At 54.1% G+C, this 21,755-nt stretch overlaps 1 long non-coding RNA gene across 5 annotated transcripts in view; it reads right to left on the reverse strand.

The window, feature by feature from the left end:
* Window positions 1–2,120: 2,120 nt before the first annotated feature.
* The window catches only part of LOC119239279 (uncharacterized), a 43,013-nt gene continuing 23,378 nt past the window's right edge, over window positions 2,121–21,755 (reverse strand). For 2 of the 5 annotated variants that reach the window (XR_005123796.2, XR_005123793.2), the window contains exons 2-3: window positions 19,698–19,765; window positions 9,848–9,990 (exon numbers count right to left, since the gene is read on the reverse strand). This is a non-coding gene — a long non-coding RNA (uncharacterized LOC119239279). Of the gene's footprint in view, window positions 2,492–8,093; window positions 9,207–9,847; window positions 9,991–17,034; window positions 18,096–19,697; window positions 19,766–21,755 lie in introns of those variants that run through there. The other 3 variants (XR_005123794.2, XR_008550388.1, XR_005123795.2) reach the window with 3 other exon arrangements.

Raw genomic sequence — 21,755 nt, forward strand, 5'->3', positions numbered from 1 at the left:
TATTTCTGGATTTTCTATTCGATTCCATTGGTCTGTGTGTCTGTTCTTTTTCTAATACCATGCAGTTTTGATGATTATGGCTTTGTAGTAAAGTTTGAAGTCTGGGAGTGTGATGCCTCCATTCCTTTCTTTTTTTTTTTCAGGAGAGCTTTGGCTATTCGTTTTTTTTTGTGGTTCCATATGAATTTCATCAATAATTGGAACATGAGTTTCTTAACATGTCCAGAGGTAACATCTGTCACATCCGTTCACTTTCTATTGGGAAGAACTAGTCACATGATCACTCAGAACTGCACAGGAACTGGGAAAGCTACTTTTGCCTCATTAATTTCAGGCTATCACTATACTGTAGAGTTGAAAAATGACAGGCAGCTTCTTGTCTTTGATATAAAGAAATGTTGCTATTCAGTTCTGAACATAATAGGGTGTTTTTGTTGCTATTTTGGTGGTATTTTTGGTCTGTTTATATTTTGCCTGCTCAGTTTTCTGGCCAACTAGGTACATATAAAGCCCCCAAATACAAAGTAACTCATATTGGAAACAACAGTATGAAATAAATCCACTAAAATGAGGTCAGTCTATAGAGCTCATCTCACTAAACAGGGGAAAGAATTCAATTCAATATTCTATATCCATGTAGAATGCATGAATTTCTATGAATAAAGTAAATGGATTTTAGACTATGAGATTAATGTAACATTCACAGTGATGATATCCTAAAATATCATTTATATTTTACTACATTATAAAGACCCATTATATTTTTGTGTACAATGAATAATATTTTATATTCTGAATCTTATAGGAACTTCCAGGGAAATGAAATAATGCCCCAAGCAAACATGCAGGAAATGAATTAACTTCATAGAGTAAATGCCACATTTGGCCTTACATGGTAGCAGTCCTGTATGAGTAACTGAAATGGCTTTAAAATGGAAATGTTTGCTGGTAGCCCTGACTTATTCTTTTCATCTTTTTCTACCAGCAGAAATACTCAGTGAGTACAAAGGAGATTATTTTACAATAATATACACATTCATTTCACAAAGTAAAAGGAAAGCAAGAGGGCTCATTTGCCTGTCTGGACCTGGGATTTCTTGCATAGCACGCCAACGATATGCACGACTCTTGCAATGGTCCCTGTGATCCTTGTGCCCCAGAATATTGGTAATCTTGGCTATCTTTTCCTTATATAATACTTTTTTTCTTTTCTGGATTTATTGGACTCCTTTCAATTGAAATTTTCATCTTTCTCCAATCTCTCTCTCTGGTCTATAGGTAGAGTGTACTGATGCTGGTTTTCATGGAAAGCGTTGTAGATTATATCTACAGCTCTAGTTTTATGAGTTATCCTTTCAGAACTGCGCTCAGGTAACCACTCCAGGACGAGGTCCAGATCACAGCACCTCTTAACAAGTTTCTGTCATGGACCATGCATATGTGGGGATGGACTGTAGGGCAAGGAGAGGATGAAATAACATATTCAGAATAGAGATAAAATATACGAGTCACTAATATCCTAACCTGCAGGATTCTTCTACAGAGACAATGTTCTTCCCAGACAAACAAAAGCTGAAGAAGTGGTCCACTAACACTAGATCTTCCCTGAAAGAAATGTAAAAAAGAGATCCCCTGTACAATTTAAAGAGAAGAAAATGCAAAAAAAGAAAAAAGAAAAAGCTGAGCAGGAAAATAGAACCAGAAAACTAAAGTCAAAGTGGCAGTAGAAGATCCTCTATTCTCATTTATCAATAATTACCATAAAAAACAGAAATCAACTGAGCTTACCAATCCAAAGGCAAAGAGAGGCCAGCCTCGGTTCAGGAAACAAAACCCAAGTTTATGTAGTCCCCAGGAGACCTGTCTGAGCCCCAAAGATAAACACAGGCTCCTGGCTCAAGGTTGAATGTTATACCAAACCACAGAACAGACTGGGTGATGTCAAAGTCTGGGCCACACCATATTGTACTGCACCATGATGTGCAAAGGGAAACATTATATGTGGAGCTCAGAGCCTTCATTTTTCTCATAATGTATTTTGAATAGCAGCTGCTTTTTAATGTTTGCAATAGGATCCATTTCAGGATCTGCAGGTAAATAATGTTTTAGTCATGCTTTTATTTTACTTACTTTTTTTTACAGATTTATTTACTTATAAATCTTGTGTTTACAAGAGCTGGGGTGAAGCCAGAGGTGTGGATGTGGAGGGAAGGGGATTCACCAGAGACAGAGTAGGGAACGGAACAGGTGGAACTGACTGAAATCCACTGCTTTGGGGAGCAGTGGGGAGACAGGAGAGATCTGCTGTGCCCTGTGGGTCACCTTCCTGGTTGGGGATGTGATGTTGGCACCAGATGACGTGATGAGTCCGTTCATGGTCACCAAAATGTTGTAGGTTGTAGAGTACGTGCAGGTCCTAGGGTTCATTCTGGGAAAGGTGTCACCAGAGCTCCTGTTTCAGCGGCACATGGCAAGTTCCCCAGGTGAGTTTCTGCATGAGACAGAGATATATTTATTTATTTTAAAAGATTTATTTATTTTATACAAGAACTGGGGTACAGGCCAGATGCGTGGGAGGGTAAAAGGATTCACCAGAGACAGCGGGGAACAGAACAGGCAGACTGATGAAATACACTGCTGAGGGGAGCAGCGGGCATGACAGGAGAGGTCTGCTGCGCCATGTGGGACACTCACGGGCTGGCCGGGATTGAACCAGCACTGCAGAGGCTCTGAACAGCTTCACAGTGTGGCGCTCAACTGCCTGTACCACCAGGGGAGGCCCAGAGATATATTTAAAGAGCAGGTTTATTAGGGAAAAGAAAGGGACAGGTTTTGCTGAGAGAGGCCTGCATGGTTACAGGCGGGCGGCCTTGACATGTCATGGCAGGAAACTGCTGTAGAGGGAGAGAGAGTTGGTGAAAAGAGGCACCTGCATAGTCACAGGTGGGGAGAGGGAAGGCTGCTACGAGCCTGTGCGGAGACTGCATTGATACAGTCCTTTTCTCTTCGGGAGGGGTCATTCCTCTATGGAGTGGCTGCTTGTTGCTGATGTTGGGTAACAGGCAAAACTAGAAAGGGACCAGAGATTCCAGGGTGGGCCCAATCTCCATATCTTTCCCTTCCGGCCTGTGATCCATTCCCTACAGTATCTGATCCTGCTTGGTCTGATCCATGCCTTGTGATAAGGCACTGGTGCCTAAGAGTCCAACCTCTACAGCTGGGTTAATGGTCCTGTTATTCCCCTCGACCCCCACGTCCTTGTGCGAGTCAGGTTTTAGTCTTGTGAGGCCTCCTTTCCAGTCTTTCCATTCTTGTCCTCCATCAGATGGAACTCGTGCTGCCGAGGCTGCAGATGGCTTCATAGTGCTGTGCTTTAACCCCTGCACCATCAGGGAGGCCACAAGCCTTGCTTTTTTATTTTTTTTAAAAGATTCATTCATTTATTTATACAAGCACTAGGTACAGTCAGAAGCGCGGGAGGGTGAGAGAATTCACCAGAGCCAGAGCAGGGAACAGAACAGGCAGACCGATGAAATACACTGCTGAGGGGAGCAGCGGGTGGCAGGAGAGGTCTGCTTCACCATGTGGGACCCTCGCCAGCGGCTGGGGATTGAACCAGCACTGCAGAGGCTGTGGGCAGCTTTGCAGCCCAGTGCTCAACCGCTGTGCCACCAGGAGAGGCCCCACAAGCCTTGCTTTTATGTCAGCTTCAGGTAAGGGGGTTTTTAGCAATGATTAAAAAAAAAAGTCTTTCCCAGAAACTCAAGCAACCTTGTTTGCTGTTTTAATGACTTGCGGATATTTTAGGGCCTTGCTGCAGTGGACACTGTCAGTGAAAGGCTGGGAGTCCTGGAGCCTGCAACAGACCCACCTGTGACTCCTGCCTCAACCTGTCTGCCTAGCCCACTGTGACTTGTTCACTAGCTGGAGTTATGTTGGGTCAAGGCCTGGGGGTGGACTAAAAGTTTCAGGGAGTGACTGATGGACTTTCTCTGGCCAGGAGCCTGACTTGTGCACCCCAGAAGACCAGGTGAGCTCTTGGGAGTCTCCTGCTTCTCTGCCGTCTGCTTGCCTTAAGGTGTGAATGTACCCCTGCTGGGGCGATGGGTGCTCTGTCACCCAATGGCTCAGGGCTTGAACTTTGGAAAAAGATCACCTCTGGGTCTGCGGGATAAATAAAGACGAAATTCTTCCATAACCTCTTACAATCTAAAAATCAAAAGGTAGAAGGTCCTAACTCTAAATGCAAATAAAGTGAGGCGCGTTAAGAATTTAAAACAAGGCCTCCCCTGGTGGCGCAGGCGCAGTGCTTGTGAAGCTGTCCACAGCCTCTGCAGCTCCTGTTTGATCCCAGTTGGCTGGAGAGGGGCCGGAGAGGGTCCTGCATGGCACGGCAGACCTCTCCTGTCACACCCACTGCTCCCCTCAGCAGTGTATTTCAGTAGATCTGCCTGTTCTGTTCCCCACTCTGTCTCTGGTGAATCCTCTCACCCCCCCACATCTCTGGCCTGTACCCCAGTTCTTGTGTGCATAAATAAATAAATAAATCGTTTTAAAAAAGATTATTTATGCATACAAGAACTGGGGTGTAGGAGAGATGGGGGGTGAGAGGATTCACCACAGAAAGAGTGGGGGGCAGAACAGGCAGACTGACTGAAACACACTGCTGAGGAGAGCAGTGGGGAGACAGGAGATGTCTGCTGCGCCATGTGGGTCAGCTCCCTGGACAGGGATCAAACTCGTGCTGCAGTTGCTGGTGATAGTTTCACAGTGCAGCATCTTAACCCCTTGTGCCCCCAGGGAGGCCCTTCTGTTCTATTCTTTTTTTTTTCCTTTTTGTAAAGGCAATGAACTAGTCACAGGGAGAAGCTTCCAGTTACATAAAATTTTGTTTTATGAAATATCCTGGCCCCATTCATTATTTTGTCCTGCTCCTCTCGTAGGTGTAGACAACTTTCTTGTATTTGGAAGCTGGAGGGGCTCAGACTTTGAAGTAGTGTCTTGTTTTCACTTTCATTTTTAATTGAAGCTATATACAGCTGTGAATTAAACAGAATAAATTTCTAAATTTAAAAATGAAGAAAAGGGCAAAAGATGTTTATTTGGATTTAAAAGGTAGCTGGAACACAGGTTCAGACTAGAAACCCAAACCCCCTCACTAAAAAAAAAAATGAGGTGACCTTGATATTAACTCCCAACACTGCTGCTCTGTCCTTGCCTGCTTGACTAGCAGGAGGCCATGTTTCATCCTAAAATGTTTTTCTGTGTAACCACATGGAATTCTTAAGATTTTTTAAAAATTACTTTTCCCCTGCCAAGGAGCAAGGAGGTAATTTTACCAATGGAGCTTTCATCAGCTTCTGTTACTGGTCCTGATAATGATAGGGAGTTGTGTATATTATAGAAAATGTGAAGAGTAGAATAAAATAGGATGAACAGTATCAAAAAGTACTCTTATGACTTAGCACGTTTCCTTCCTACTTTTTTCGCCAATATTTGCAATTGTGAAATAGAATGCCTGTGTAGAAGGTAGGCAGTAGCCTGAGAATTGTATAATGAGCTTCCATTAAATAGGTCAAGGAATGTAAAGTCACATCATATCATGATCTTCCTCCATAAGGAAGCCCCTATATGGCTGTCACTACTTTTTTTCTTTGCTCTTCACTTCATATCCTGGTATGCATCACTGCATGTATCATTAAAACGTGATTTTAATTTTGTCTGGTATTTAATATTTAAAGAAATTAAATCATGTTCTGTTTCTGTCTTGTCACTCAATAGTGTGAAAGCAAGACTAGTTCACATTTTGGATGCAGCTTGAGGCTTTTATTTGCACTGCTGTATAATATTCCACTAAATGTACAGTTGTTTACATTGTTTTCTACTCACACATAAGGGTTAAGGAGAATATGCTTACATCATCGCTAAAATTCTATAGTCATCATTTATCACTGCAATATAAGTACTCTCCACAGCATTAAAAACTATTCAGTGTCACTGTAGCTATTCTTTACATTTAATTTGGTATATATTGGGGTTTTTTATTTAGATAGTTTCAAATCATTTTACTGTAAAGAGTTGAACATTTTTACACATAAAGATTTTTATCTGAATTTGAAGACATTTCCTAATATCATTTCCAAGAATAAAATTACTATTTCTATTAAAAATTCAAGTATTTTAAATTCAAAGTTCCCTGCAGAGGGGTTGTGAACTTATTTCTCAGAAATAGTGAGGACAGATTTCCTAGTCTCACTAACATTTTAGTCTATCCGGTTTGCCTCTCCAAGGCTCTGGACACAAATTCCCACCATGCTCTGCTGCTTCTGCCTCTGCGCAGGGCCTGCCCCTTCCCCGCGGGCTGTCGTGGCTGTTCTCCGCGCCGTCCCTTGACTCTGCCCCCACAGGTCCCCCTCGTGGTACCTGAGCTTGGCCACCTGGGCCTTTCCTCCCTTTTGGCCACTTGTCAGGGATTTAGTGTCTCGCTACTGATTGCCACCAGGCGGCGCCCTCCCCCGTTATTTTTCACATGGTCCTCACCGCCCTTTCCATCGCCCTGAAACACTTCTCTGCATCTTATTCACAGTCCAGCCCGTACATTACTCTGTGCTTGGCCCCTTTAACTCGTTCCTCCTCACTTTTCCCAACTTACTCGCCCCCTTTCTCACCCCTCCTGGCGCTTTACCTTACCCATCCCACTGCCGTCATTATTCTGTGTTTCCCACTCATTATCCCTCCAGGCCACAAGGCGTGGCCAATTACGATCTTGCCTGCCTTCCGGGCCGCGATTTTCCCACGATACCACCCCGTTCCACAAGGCGGCGACACTCGCTATTCTCGCCGCTTTAGTTCGCCCTCAGGAGCCGCCCTTGGCGCGGCCACTTCCGGTCTGGCTCGCGTTTTGGGCGGCAGTTTTCCCACGATACCACCCCAGTCCACAAGGCGGCGACACTCGCTACTCTCGCCACTTTATTTCGCCCGCAGGAGCCGCTCTTGGCGCGGCCACTTCCAGTCTGGCTCGCGTTTTGGGCGGCGATTTTCCCACGATACCACCCCAGTCCACAAGGCGGCGACACTCGCCCGTCTTGCCCCTTTATTTTGCCGCAGGGAGCCGCTCTGGCGCAGCCACTCCCGGTCCCACTTCCGGTCCCTCTCGCATTTCTGGCCCTGATTTTCCCACGATACCACCCCGTTCCACAAGGCGGCGACACTCGCTACTCTCGCCGCTTTATTTTGCCCGCAGGAGCCGCTCTTGGCGCGGCCACTTCCAGTCTGGCTCGCGTTTTGGGCGGCGATTTTCCCACGATACCACCCCAGTCCACAAGGCGGCGAGACTCGCCCGTCGTGCCCCTTTATTTTGCCGCAGGGAGCCGCTCTGGTGCAGGCACTCCCGGTCCCACTTCCGGTCCCTCTCGCATTTCTGGCCCTGATTTTCCCACGATACCACCCCGTTCCACAAGGCGGCGACACTCGCTTCTCTCGCCGCTTTATTTCGCCCGCAGGAGCCGCTCTTGGCGCGGCCACTTCCGGTCTGGCTTGCGGTCTGGGCGGCGATTTTCCCACGATACCACCCCAGTCCACAAGGCGGCGACACTCATCGCCTAGCTCCTTTAATTTGCCCCTGGGAGCCGCTCTTGGCGTGGCCTCTCACTTTCCGCCTGGTGCATCCTGGGAGTCTCAGTGATGACGTAACTGCCGAGGGCCCGCTTAAAGGGCCGATACAGCAAAGGGCTGATAAGGGAACTGCAGGAGGACTGAAAGCGCCGCTAGCCGTGCAGGACAATGGCGGGCGCTGAGAAAAGTGATGACTGTGCTGCGAAGCAGTGGGGAGGGTGGGAGGCTTCACTAGGAAAAGGGGACAGACCAAATGATGGCAGGTGAGGAAATCTGCCCTCACTATTCCTGAGAAATAAGTTCACAACCTCTCTGCAGGGAACTTTGAATTTAAAATACATTTTCAATGGAAATAATTTCATTTTTGGAAATGACCTAAGGAAATGTTTTCAAATTCAGATAAAAAATCTTTATGTGTAAAAATGTTCAACACTTTATTTACAGTAAAGTGATTTAAAACTAAATAAAAACCCCCAATATATACAAAATTGAATGTAAAAACTAGATACAATAACATTGAAATTTTTTAATGATGTGGGAAGTGCTTATATTAGTGTTGTGTGTTGAAAGTGGAAAATTCTAGCAATGATGTCATTCCAGCACAGAAGGAAAATACTAATGAAACATCCTCTCCTTACCCCTTACTTGTGAGTAGAAAACAATGTAAACAACTGCATTGAGTGGACTACTATACAGCAGTGAAAAGAAAGAGTCTAGCTGCACCCAAAATGTGAACTAGTCTTGCCTTCATACTGTTTAGTGACATTCAAGACAGAAACAGAACATGATTTAATTTATTTAAATATTAAATACCAGACAAAATTAAAATCACGTTTTAATGATACATGCAGTGATACATACCAGGATATGTAGTGAAGAGCAAAGAAAAAAATTAGTGACAGCCATATAGGGGCTTCCTTATGGAGGAAGATCATGATATGATGTGACTTTACATTCCTTGACCTATTTAATGGAAGCTCATTATATAATTCTCAGGCTACTGCCTACCTTCTACACAGGCATTCTATTTCACAATTGCAAATATTGGCGAAAAAAGTAGGAAGGAAACGTGCTAAGTCATAAGAGTACTTTTTGATACTGTTCATCCTATTTTATTCTACTCTTCACATTTTCTATAATATACACAACTCCCTATCATTATCAGGACCAGTAACAGAAGCTGATGAAAGCTCCATTGGTAAAATTACCTCCTTGCTCCTTGGCAGGGGAAAAGTAATTTTTAAAAAATCTTAAGAATTCCATGTGGTTACACAGAAAAACATTTTAGGATGAAACATGGCCTCCTGCTAGTTAAGCAGGCGAGGACAGAGAGCAGCGTTGGGAGTTAATGTCAAGGTCACCTCATTTTTTTTAGTGAGGGGGTTTGGGTTTCTAGCCTGAATCTGTGCGCTGCCTAGCTTTTAGACCCAAATAAACATATTTTGCCCCTTTTCTTCATTTTTAAATTTATTCTATTTAATCCACAGCTGTATATAACTTTAATTAAAAATAAAACAGTGAAAACAAGACACTACTTCAAAGTGTGGGCCCTTCCAGCTTCCAAATACAAGAGTCCCGAAAGTTTTCTACACCTATGGGAGAAGCAGGACAAAATAATGAAGCCATGATATTTCAAAAAACAAGATTTTATATAACTGAAAGCTCCTCCCTGTGACTAGTTCATTGCCTTTACAAAAAGAAAAAAAAAATAGAACAGAATAGAATGGAATTCCCATGTCAGCTCAAGCTGTCACAGGTCAGTATAAATCCAGTGTCCTGGCAGAGATCATAGTTGATAGTTCAACTGTGGCTTTCACTTTCTGTCTCACCTAGAGCTCAAACCCTGGCTCATTCAGTGGAGCCCCCACAGGCAGTAGAAAAGCCAGAGGCATTAAAATACTCACATGAACATTTGTGGTAGCTCCACAGTGGCCTTATTATAACAACGTGTACTCTATAACATGATAAACAGGCTTTATCTTGGGAATATTCTTTCTTCACCTTCCCCAAACACATCTAATGTGTCTTTTTAGAAAAATAACACCAAGGTGGGTTTTTTTAAATGCTCTGTTTTATGAATGTTCCATAACAGGAAAAGGTAACATGTCAGGGGGGACTCACTACCTCTGTGCAATTTATTTTATTTCATTGCAGTTTTGGGATAAAGTATTTCTCTCAAATGAGAAGATACTTGTGTGGAGGAGCCCCGAATTAGATTATCTTCAGAGGCAATTACAACATTGATCATGGTTTTTTATTAACACGGATTCATTTTTCATTTATGTGTTGTATCAAAGCTCTCGCATCTGAGTGTCGCTTACCTGAGCTTCCTGGCCACCCTGAGCTTTGTCAACATCAGGGGCACTGTTAATTAGCCTGAAACAGAAAATATGTCACAGGATTGATTATATGAGAGTTTTCAGGCAAAAGGAAAAATGGCTCCAGCTGAAGGTACAGGGTATTTGTCTTAGGAAAAGGTTTTTATAAAGATTACAACAATTCTACAGATCGCCCACCCTCCTACGCGGGTACTCCGTATTCCTTCCCAGTGACCTGAGGCTGCACCCAGTTCCAGGCCCGGTTCCCCTTCCCACTCTTACCCAGCAAGACCCGGTCCTGCGGGTTCTCGGACTCGCCGCCCAGCGGCTGTGCCGCTTCTGCCAAAGGGAGCAGCTCCCCTGCATGAAGGTCTCGACTCCCATTGAGAGGCTCCCCCCTGGCTGGGGTCTGGCATCAGAGATGGGGCAGCTCTGGATTCGGGGGGCACTCACAGAGCTACTGGGACTTCACCAGAAGAAAGGGGAGGGTAGGAAACAGTGGTTGACACACCTGGGAGGGGGGTACAGGGCAGAGCCCCCAGAGAGGAGGGCGACTCTGTGCTCGGGGTCAGGGCTGAGTTTTGGGTACCATCAGCCTCAGGTACCCACCATCATCTCTGCCAAGGCCCCCAGACCCCCGAAGTCATAAAGTCCGCAAGTTGTCTGCACTGTTGGGGAGACGAGCTGCGCCAGCTGAGGCGAACAAAGATAGGAGGGTCCCCACTTGGAAGTGGGGCCGCGAATCAGCTGCTCTTTCAGTTCGTGACATTGGAGACAGGGAAAGAAAAGAGCAGGGGACAGGAAGGGCCTTGGGAGTACAGTGAGGGCAGCGAGGAGGAGGGGGGAGGAGCAGAGCAGGGGTGAAGTGTGCAGGAAGGGCCTTGAAAGATGGAGCCGGGGGGGACCTCGCTTGAAGGCGCTAACGCCAGGGAGTCCTCCAGGCCTGCGACCGCCTTTGTGGCTCTGCTCTGCACCCCCACACTCCCTCCCGGGCGCGCAGAACCGTGTGGCCTTGGGAGAGGCTGTTACTCCAGCCCTTTCTTTGGAGGCTTAAGCTAAAGGTGAGCCCGCTGCCCTCAGGGGCTCCCCAACAGGGGGAGATTACAGGAGACAGGACTCTGCAGGCCAAACACCCGACAGAGGGAGAAGAGGAGACGCTCCCCAAAGACTCGGACCCCGAACAGCATTTGGGGTCAGCGGCTGAGGAGGCGCCGCCTGCGATACCCTGAGATTCTCCGCCGCACCTGCTCTCCCGCCTCAGGTCACATGGGGTGAAGTGGAGCTTCCCCTTGGGGTGGAAGCAGGGACCCCCCACCCACCATCCGCGAACACCCGGGCACCAGCTCTGCCCTCCCGCTGCTGGGCCTGGGGCGGGAGGGGGCTGGCCCGGAAAGTTTACAACGTGCGCCCCAAACTCCACCCTAAACCTGCGGAAGTGAAAACAGCCCGGACAGAGGGGAGCCCGACCCGGGTGCGCCCTCGAGGCCCACGAGGAGCCGGGAGCGAGCCCGCGGGGGGTCACGCTCAGGGACGGGCCCGCCCCTGTGCTCCTCCAGGCCCAAAATGAGCCCCAGAGCCCCGCGTCCGCGTCCAGCCCTTCCCGCGCGCCCCGTCCGGCTCGCCCACCCTCGCTGCGCGCCCGGCCAGAAAATTCATGGCCGCGGAGAAGGAAGCAGCAGCCCTGCCGGCCCCGCTGTCTCCTCGCCGCCTCCGCTCCCTGCAGCCAGGCCCGCAGCCCGCCGTCTCCCGCCGAGTCTCCTGGTCCGAGGGGCCGACGCGCTTCTCAGGAGGGGAGAGGGACGCGCTGGGGGAGCCGCCCTGTCGGCCTGGGGAAGCCGCCGGCGAGGGAAGAGGATGGGGAGAAGGGGGGCGCGGTGGGTGGCGCCGGGGACGTGGTGGGTGGGCTCCCCGCAGCCTCACACCCGGCGCCGGTTCCTTCCGTGCGGGCCCCACAGAGGCGGGGTTCGGGCGCTCACCCCCCCCCCAGGAAGTGAGCCCAAGGAGTCCCCTGCACCTGAGGCCCCGGGTCCGTCCGGGCGGCTCTTCCCGCGTTTCCTCCTCCGCGCCCCGGAGCCCGCGGGGAGACGCGCCGGGGAGGCCGCGGGGCGCAGGAACTGGGCCTCCCCGTGGCCTCTCGCGGCTCCCGCCGCCCTGGGACCGACCTCGTAGGCCGGAGAGCGGGAGGGGCGGCTGCGGGTCAGCGGCTCGGTCGTCGAAGTCCGGAGGCACAGTTTGGCGGGGCGGCCCCCACCCCCGGCGCCCCCGCAGCCCAGTGGCCGCCGCCCGGTGCTCGGCCGGGCGCTGCCGTCCTGTCCCCGCGCAGACGGAGCGGGAGGCGGCGGAGCCCAGGGGTGCCGGGACGGTGCCCGCGTAACCGCGCCCGGGCCGAGCGGGCGGGCCCGGCCCGGCCGAGGCCGCGGAGGAGGCGGGCGCGGGCGGGAAGCCGCCGACTTGCTCCGCGCGGCCCTAAACGCGGGTGCGTCGGGCCCCGGTTTGCCCTCGGGCTCCCGACCCCGCGGCGCCGGCGGCCTCCTGCGCGCTCCGCCCGGCGTCTGTCTCGGGGCGCCCTCGGCACACCCCGCTTTCCCTTCCCAGGCGCTACACCTGCTGGCGCCCCGACCCGGTCTCCGTGACAGCCGCGGCCCGGGCCCTGGGGAGGCCCGCGGGCGGGTCGCCGGTCCCAGGGGGTCGCGTCCAGGGAGCGAGTCCTGCCCAGTGCGGGCCTCGGCGTCCGGGAGCCCCTGCGCCAGGCGGGCCTCGGGGAGGGGTCTCCGCTGCCTGCCGGGCTCGCCGGCCGAAGAGCCTCCCAGCCCGGCTGAGGGACGCGGCGGCTCCTTCGTCCCCGCCGCACAGCCCGGCCCGGCCCGGGAGCCTGACCCGCCCCTCCCTCGGCGCGTCCCTCCCTCGGCGCGTCCCTCCCTCGGCGCGTCCGGGGCGCGAGCTGCCTCGTCTCTCAGGCCCCTGCGCGCCTCTCCGCCCCAACGTGACTTGGGGCGGCCGAGAGCCCGCTCGCCCCGCTGCCTCCTTCGCCCGCGCTCCCCTCCTGCCCGCCCTCCTGAGCCTGGGCCGGGGTCCCGCGTACTCGCACGGGTCCGGCCCCACGGGTGCACTCGGTCGGGCAGGCGGCGGCAGCTGCGCCCCGTGTCTCCGTCAGTCCGTCTCGGGGCGGCGACCCCGCGCCATGACGGCGGGCCCCGCCCGGTCAGTGGACGCCCCGCGAGCGACACGGGGCTCGCGAGGGAAGACGTTTCTCGGCGCCGCGCCCGCCCCGCCCCCCGCGTGGGGCCGTTCCTGAAGGCGCCGCCGCGTCCCCTCGGGCAGACCCCGCGGCGGGGCGAGAGATGCCGGAGACGATTCCCTGCACCGCCGGGCACCGCCGCCCTCCGGAGACCCCCGGCGCGCCCCTATTCTGTCCCCGTCGGGGTCTCGCTGGCGGGGCTGCGGACGTCACCCGTTTTCGAATTGGGGAGCCCCAAACTTTAGCAGGGAAATCGTTCGTCACAGCGGTGGGGGATCGGCTGAGCCCGCGAGGTGACCGGCCAGGGCTGGACGGCACAGCTGGGGCGCGCGCGAGCCGTGCCCGTCGGGCTGAGGGTGCCGCGGGCCGGGGTGTGACCTGGGGTCAGCGCCTCAGGCTCTCTGGTCCTCGCGCCGGCCCCGCCCCCGCGGGCACGCACCGCCCCCAAACCGCCTCGGGCTTCTGGGAGTTGTAGTCTCGGCCACGCTGGCGGGCGCGGCGCCTTCTGGGAGTTGTAGTTCCCGGGCGTGGGCACCTCCCGGATGCGTTGCGCGCCCGCGCCGCAGCGGGAGGGGGGTCTCGGGGCCGAGGAGAAGCCGCCCGACTCGCCGCGCCCGGCGGAGGCCGCCCAAAGCTCCCGGAGCAGGACCCGGACGGGGAGGGCGCAGCTGCGCCGAGTGCGCGTCTGTTCCCTCGCGGTGCGGAGACGGGGTGATCCCCGCGCCGGCCCCTTCCCTCCCCTATCCGTCCTCTCCCAGATGCCCGCTGCGCCCCCCGGGAGGAGAGGGGTGCAGCCCGTGGGCGCGGGGCCTCCCAGCACGAGGGCGCCACACCTGGCTCGCGCCCGCAGCGCCCGAGGCCCTGCGCGATCTGACCCTCGCTCCGCGTGGCCGCCGCTGCCCTGAGCCGCCCTGCCCCAGCCTAGGTACCGCTCCCCTCGCAGCCCTGCCCCGGCCTCGCCCCCGCTCCGCCAGCTCCCCACGAAGCCGCTGCTCGCAGCCACCGGGAGCAGGACGCACGGGCTGCGGGCCCAGACGGACTCTGCAGCGGAGAGACTGGCCGCACCGCACCTCCTACAGGCTGCAGGGCGGAGACAGCGCGGCCGCAGAGTCCGGGAGCCCTGGAGGCGGGGCGTGGAGGGGGCGGGGCGTGGGGGCGGGGCGTGGGGGGCGGGGCCTGGCCCCCCTGGCTCAGCGGCACGGCGCACCAAAGGACCCCCAGAAGCCGCCACCTTCGCGGCGCCCCGCTGCCGCAGCACCGCGTGGCCCACTGGGCGCAGGTACTCCGCGGCCTCCCTCGAAGCCATAATCACAGCAGGATCCCCAGCATCATCTCACCAGTCACGTCCACGTGGTGGGCAACTTGTGCAGCCACGCCTTCCCCGGGCACTGAGGTACTAAGTCCCCCCCAGTGGCATCGAGTCCCCCCCCCCCCAGTGGCACCGAGTGCCCCCAGAGTCCTCCCAGGGGCCACCCAGGCACCATTATCTGTGGTCCCCTGGCCGCCTCTGCCCTATTTCCGGGTAAGCGAGGGTTCGTGTGAATATTCGCTCATTTGCCTGAATGTGCCCCCACATGGGCAGCACATTCTCTTACACCCTACACACGGCGTACCCCGAGGTGCCCACAGTCTGGGCACAATGTCAACTGACGAACTGCCCTGTGTCTAGGATAGCAGGTCTACAGAAAAATCCCACGTTTTTAAAAAAAACGAGATTTTCCAATTTTACCGAAAAGTATAAAGTGTGGTGCATTCCCTAATCCAATACCTTTAAAATTTTAAACAACACCAAGAAAAAGAAGAGTTTACTAGGCTTTATAATAGATAACTGCTTTTGAAATAGGTCATGGAAATGTATGTTTCCAATTTATTTTGAAATAAATTATAAGATCTGACTTCGCTTCACTGGTAAATACCTTCCTTTGCGTGTCTTAGCAAAATAATCTCCTAAACAGCTGCAGCATCATCCCAACAGAGTGAATCTCTTCATATCCTTGTCCAATCCATACTCAGGTTTCTTTGTTCCACCCCCCAAGTTTGAAAAACATGATTTATTTGAAAATAAGTTAAGCCAAGTGATCTGCGGATGAGCCCAGACCTGGGAGGCCTCTCAGCTCAGCTCAGCTCAGCTCAGCTCAGCTCTGTGAAGGAACCAGGGATTGTCAGACCTTGTGCTTCTGGTGTGTCATCACCTGCACTGGCCCTGGCACACAGTAGGTCCTCAGAAAACATCTGGGGAAATGAGTAAGTGGGGAAAGCCCTGGCCTGGCCCTGGTGCCCAGCAGGTCAGGAATTGTGGGGTCTGAGTCTCCCCTGTACTCTGGATGTCACGTGGGCTTCAGCACACAGTGGGTCTTCAGGAAGAATGACTCCTGGGATGAACGGATGCATGGTGAACATCCACAGCACTAGCTCTCCAAGTCAGAAACCAAGTGCCCTGGTTCCTTCCTGCGCCCAGGCATTGGCACACAGTAGGTCCTCACGAAACCCCCCCTTCCCCCCTGCAGCTGAATGAAAGTTCACCCAGCATCCACCCTAGAGTCGTCGAAGGTGAGAGACAACGCACAGTTGTTTCCTCCTAGGGCTGCAGACACCATCTAGGTCTCGGCACACACTAGGTTCTCAAGAAATGCTGTGCTGGACTATTCAACTGAAGGCTCCCAGGCCCGGAGCCCAGGGTCATAACCACGCAGTCCAGCTCCTCCCTCTGGCCCACATTTCCCCGCCCCTGCCTCCGCACACAGTAGGTGCTCAGGAAATACCACCTGGGTAGTGGAATGAGTGAAATGAGACCCCAGTTTCCAGGGGCAGATTTCACTCAGGCGAGAGCCAGGTCTCCCCCACAGGAAGACAGCGCCCCCTCCCGATGCGTGAAGGAGCTTTTCTTCTCCGGACGCCCCTCACTTCACTTCGGCTGCCACTTGAAGCTCCTTACTGGGGTGTTTCTCTCACATCGGTACCCGCGGGTCTGCGCTGGTCAATCCGACGGATAAACACGAACACGGACGGGCACGGGGCGGCCCACAGTCGCCCTTTCCCCCCTTCCTGCCTGTCACCGCCCGTGGTGACGCGGAACGTCCAGGCCCTCCCGACGCCCGCGCCCTCCCACCACCCGCCTGCACCTCCGACCCGGTGTGCTGGGCCGGGCCAAGCGCCTGCCCCTCCGCTCCTGAGCCCGCTGGGAGGGCCCGATGAGCCGCCCCGCTGCGGAGCCGCCCCAGGACCGTGCGTGCAGCTGCGAGACTCGGCGTCTTAGGAGGTTCCTGGCATGCCCCAGCCGAGCAGAGCCGAGCGGACGCCGGCGGGCGCGGAGGGCGGGCGGCCCTGTCCCCAGGGAGGCGCGCGAAGGTGGCCGCTGACGGTGGATGACCCCGGCCGCCTCTGCCCCCGCTTCCTAGGGCCGGGGCCACTGGGTCGTGTCCCGCGTCCTCGCGTGGCTGGTGCTGGTGCGCTCGCCTCGCTCGCGCGGTCTCGGCGTCTTCCCGGGAGCGCGGCCGCCGCGACCCGCTAGAGCCATGAGGGAGGCGGGTTGCGAGCTTCGGGCCAAAGCCCGTGGCGGGTGCCGTGTGCTGAAGCCGGATCCAGGGATCCCGGAGCCGCGGCTGGGGGCTGGGCCGGCAGCGCCCCCGGCCCGGAGAGGCCCCGCCCGGACGGCCGAGGCTAGACGGCCCCGCAGCGGGTCCCGATTCCTCTCCGCGCCGCCCCGCGCACGAGGTCGACGACCAGAGGCCGCGCGGGAAAGGGGTCGCGCGGGGGGCCGGGGTTCGGGCCGCAGCTCCAGGGGGCCTGCGGGGACCTGCTGCTCGGCCTCGCCCCTGGGCGCCGAGGTTTTTTTGGCCCCAAATCGGCACTTTTTGCCTGCAGGCTATCGGTGGTTCCTCGCTGGGGGCGAAACCCCGCGCGTTCTCTCGCCCGCGTCTGCTTTCTCGAGGGTCTGCGCGGCCTGCGTGTTTGCTATCGCGTCTCAAGGCGCCGCACTGCGCGCTGCGATAGCATCACCTCAAAGTACAAATAAGGTTGCTGTTGTCATACGCCAGTTGGCGTTGCCTCTACATAAGTTGGGGTGAGTTGTTGTGTTGCGCTACATGAGGAACCAAATCCGCAGCAAGGCTGGTGTACTGCCTCTGGGAGGCCACAGGGGCTGCAATGGGGAACTCTGTCTTGAAGCAGTTGGTGGGTGCTGCTGAGCAGGGTGCTGTTCTGAGTTTCCTGCATGCTCCCAGGACCTGATGCAGGCAGTTTGTTGTGCCTCATCCATGCTGCAGGCGCTGAACCCACAATGCACCCCACGCCTGGTGAGTGGGGGTGTGGCAGTCTTGTTTGAAATTAAAATAAACCTGTAAGCCCCCCACCCGGTAGGGTGTGAGTTCTATGGCCTGTGCCAACCCCCTCCTGTGAGGGTGCATTGTCAGATGTGGAACCTTGTGCCCACATGGTGGAAAAAGGTCCTCTAGGCCCAGGGCTGCTATTGGGTCAGGCCTCACACCAATACATGTGCTGGTGGCTGCTCCCTGGGCTGTGAATGTGGAGCAATAAAGCTGGGAGGATGCAGTGGCTCTGGGTGATCGGGTGGGCACATATTTTCTGTAGAGATGCCTCCATATGTTCCAGGGCTCCTAGCTCCTGTCTGTGTCCTCTGCTGTGTGGCTCAGTGCTCCCCCTTTATATGTTCCTGTTTGCTTATCTACAGAGCCTGACCCCCCCCATGTGTTTTGCTGTTCTCATGCCCCACTGGAAGCAACATCATGGTGTGGGGCTTACTCTTGTCTGTGTCCCTATGTACCCCCTGTAGTGGTGCTAGCCTCAGGTCAAGTTGGTGTTGATTGAGTGCCCAAGACTACCCACCTCAGTCATGTGGTCCCTTGGGGAGCTTGTCCTCACCCCCTGAATGGTCAGTCATGCAGTGCCAATGTCATGAGCTGAACCTGTGGTTGTAGATACAGCCTCATGGAGTTAAGCCCTCAGGGCCAGTGGCCTTTGCTATCTCTTGGTGTGTTGCTCTGTGCTGCCCTGATCCCCACCAGACACCTGTCCCTTGGCTTACACTGTGCCAGGGACTTGGTTCTCTCTAGGACTGTATCCATCTGGGATGCAGTGAAGGGCACTTGTGTTCCTACTGCTGATGCATGCCAAGCATTCTGGGGTGTGGGACCCCAGGTGAGTCTGTGCTTTTGGGATCAGTCTTCCAGCCTTGTGGGTGCACCCCTGGCTGCAGCTGGGTAAGCTCATGGTTGGTATGGCTGGTGGATACAACCTGGTTCCCTCAGTGGGGTGTCCTGTTGCCTGGAGCCTTTACTTTGGAAGGAGCCAATGCTGTGAGCCACCTGGGCCCAGGGGGCTGTTTTGGGGCCAGAAGGGGGTCTTTGTGTGGTGCTGGAGGAGATGCCCAGAGAAAGCAGGAGCCCAGGCTGCCAGCCCCAGTATGCAGGAGGGGCCTGGTGCTTGTGCTGGTGGGGGCTCCAGGAGTGCCTGCTCCTGGGCAGTGCCCAGGCCACCCAGCCCCATGGGCAGCATTGCAGTTGGGCCAACAAAGGTGGTAATTGGGGACCCATGGGGGTCTGGGGCTGGCTGTCCCTGCATTGCATGCAGTTGTCAGAGGCCAAGACTTGTTCTGAGTAATGCCAGAAGCACCCATCTTTCACATGGGGCTGCGTGCCCAGGGGCTGGTGCCCTTTGGGTCCTGTTTCCCTCTCTAATGCAGTGCCCAGTGCCTGGGGTAGCATCTTCTCCACCATGGCTGTGAGTGCTGCAGCTTGGATAGGGGGATTCCAGCTCTCAAGACTGTGAGGCATGACAGGCAATGCCCTAGAGCTGCAGGGGCCAGTTTCAAGCTCCAGCCACCTGCATAGGCTGGCCATCCATGGGGGTGGTGGTGGGAGCCTTGCTGTGCCTGTGGGGCTGGTGCTGCAGCAGTGTCCAGGAGACCTGTGGGGGCATGGAAGGCTGATACCTGGGCTGACCACCTGTCCAGCTCAGTGGCTCTGCCCCTGGTGCTGTGTACCTCAGGGTGCTCTGCTCCCACTGGACTGGCCCAGGAGTGACCATCTGGAAGGGTCTTTAAGCTTCAGCCCCATTACAGTGTGATGGGGTGCCCTGCCCAGGATGAGAGGGGGGTCCTTGTGCTCCCCCCACGCCCTCCCCCCAGGTGCTCCCATTCCTGTGCCACTGCCTACGTCCCAGCCTTGCGTTTAGGGGCTTGGCCCTTCCAGAATTTTTTGAATAGTTTGAGGTGAGGATTTAACTTTTTTCCGCAAATGGATAAATACTTGAGCCGTCCCAGTTACTCAGACAAGCAGAACAACCGACTCTGGCCAACAGGGTCCATGCGCATGGCTCCTGTGGGCATCTAGGGGAGCCCCAACAGCCCAAGGGCAGATCCGTGGATGGAGAAGGGAACAAGGCCTAAAGGGCTTCCCTGTCCTGCCCAGGGGACATGTGCCAGGAAAGTGGGAGCCCAGACCGGTGCTTGGGGGTGCGCGCGTCCTACTGTCAGAGTGAAATCCCCTTGTTGAGAGGCATCTCCATACCTGGACCTGCCAAGTCGGCGCAGTGTGGAGCCAGGAGGAGCCTCCAGGAATGTTGTGTCCAGCATGTTCTAGAAGGAGCGACAGATAAAATGAGAAGACCCATTAGAAGGCTGCTGCAACAAGCCAGGTGAGAGATGACACAACTGTAGCGAGGTGGTGGCGAGGATGGGGTGCAGCGGACAGATTTGGACTGCCTTGGAGACGGAGCTGAGGACGCCCTCTGGGAGACGGCAGTGGGGAAGGGAAGGTGGGGGCTGTGGGAAGCGTTTGCACTTTTGAGTCCGAGCATCTGCATGTCCTGTAGGGCCCTGTGTGGGGTGGAGATATATTTTTTAAAGATTTTATTTATGCATACAAGAGCTGGGGTGAAGGCCAGAGGTGTGGGGGTGAGAGGATTCACCAGAGGCAGAATGGGGAGCAGACCAGGCAGACTGACTGAAATACACTGCTGAGGGGAGCAGTGGGGAGACAGGAGAGGTCTGCTGCGCCATGTGGGTCAGCTCCCTGGTCAGGGATGGAACTCATGCTGCAGCGGCTGCAGACAGCTTCATGGTGCTGAGACTTAATCACTTGCACCACCAGGGAGGCCCTGGAGATATTTCACTCAGAGAGAAAATCCAGATCTCCCTTTGGGGCATGTTAAATATTTGATGGTCCCATCTCTGGAAGCTACCAGGGGAGCCTGGTCTGCTCAGAGATAAGTGTTCGGGGTCTTTGGGGAGGGGTGGTGGTGGTGGTGGAGAGGATGAGCTTAGAAATGCGCCCAGAGGAGCACATGTCTTGAGGCAAGGGCTGAGGCCTGGGAACTGTCCGCGGTGCTGACCACACCGCGCGCTGTCCATGTCTCTGTGACGCTGAATAACCGGAGCGGACCTTGGCGCCTAACGGGAGCTGTCCGTGGTGCTGAACCCCCACCGAACTAGCAGCGGTCCTGAACCATAGTGCGCTGGCCACGCCCCCGGAGCTGGCCGGCACGAGCTGCTTATGCTGTCTATTTTCTCAAAGAACACTTATTGCCGAGAAAAACTCACTGTTGCTTGGAAACAAAGCTCGCTAGGATGTACAGAGCGTGAGATGAAAGCAAATGAGGCCAAAACTGCAGAGCTCTGAGGCCAGGAAGGCCTAGCTACGCCTGACTGAGACTTAACACAGCCTCCAGGACACATCTGAAGGGGGCGAGGGACAAAAGGGAAGAGAGAGCAGTGTGCAGGCTTCAGGCCTCTGGTTCTCAGGCTGGGGGAAGCAGGGGTGATGCGGGGTGACACAGAGGTATATGTGGGGTGGCAGGGAGATGTAATTGTTAGGCCCTGGCTTTTGTGTTGTGAGGTGGGGTAACAAGAAGGATATTACAGAAATGCACACAAATAGAGAATGGCTGTGTTATACAGTCATTGGAATTATAAACACTTGAAAAAGTGAGGCTGTGGGTGATATTTTTTTAAATGACAAAAAAAACATGCTTTTAAATATAATCTGCTGTGTAAATGTAAGTGGTTTGCTGTTTTCAGTATCACTTTTGATAAGCCAGACACTTTTTGTGAGCCCCTGGCATAAAACCCGCCCACTCTCGGGTTGTTGAATGAATGAATGAATGAACAAGTTTGTTCTTCTCAAAGATCTGGTCACAACTGTCCCCATCGCTCAAGACACTTTCATGAAGAGTCCACTATGTGCTGGATATTGCAGGGGGCAGCCAGGATGGCTAAGCCTTCTCCTCAAAGAGGATGATTTTCACATCCTGCAGGGGAAGGACACTCTGAGGCTGTGATTTGAGTTGCCGCAATCTGGCTCTTTCCTGGTTTTCTATGTTCTCATGGAGCTGTGGCCACTGGGCTTTGACATTCCGGCTCCTCAAGAGAAGCTTCTAGAATTTACACCCCATGGCAGGAAGGACCCCGTGAGTCTAACTCAACCAGGGCTACAACACATACTAGACATTTCATGAATCCATTGTTGTTTTGAAGGGTTGGGTGGATGAAAGATGGTGTTTAATACAATCAATTATTTCATTGTCTTTTTTTCTTAAAGATTTATTGATTTATGTATACAAGAGCTGGG

The sequence above is a fragment of the Talpa occidentalis genome, unplaced genomic scaffold, assembly GCF_014898055.3.
Source record: "Talpa occidentalis isolate TD23 unplaced genomic scaffold, MPIMG_talOcc4v2.1 talOcc4.11, whole genome shotgun sequence".
Lineage (NCBI taxonomy): Eukaryota > Metazoa > Chordata > Mammalia > Eulipotyphla > Talpidae > Talpa > Talpa occidentalis.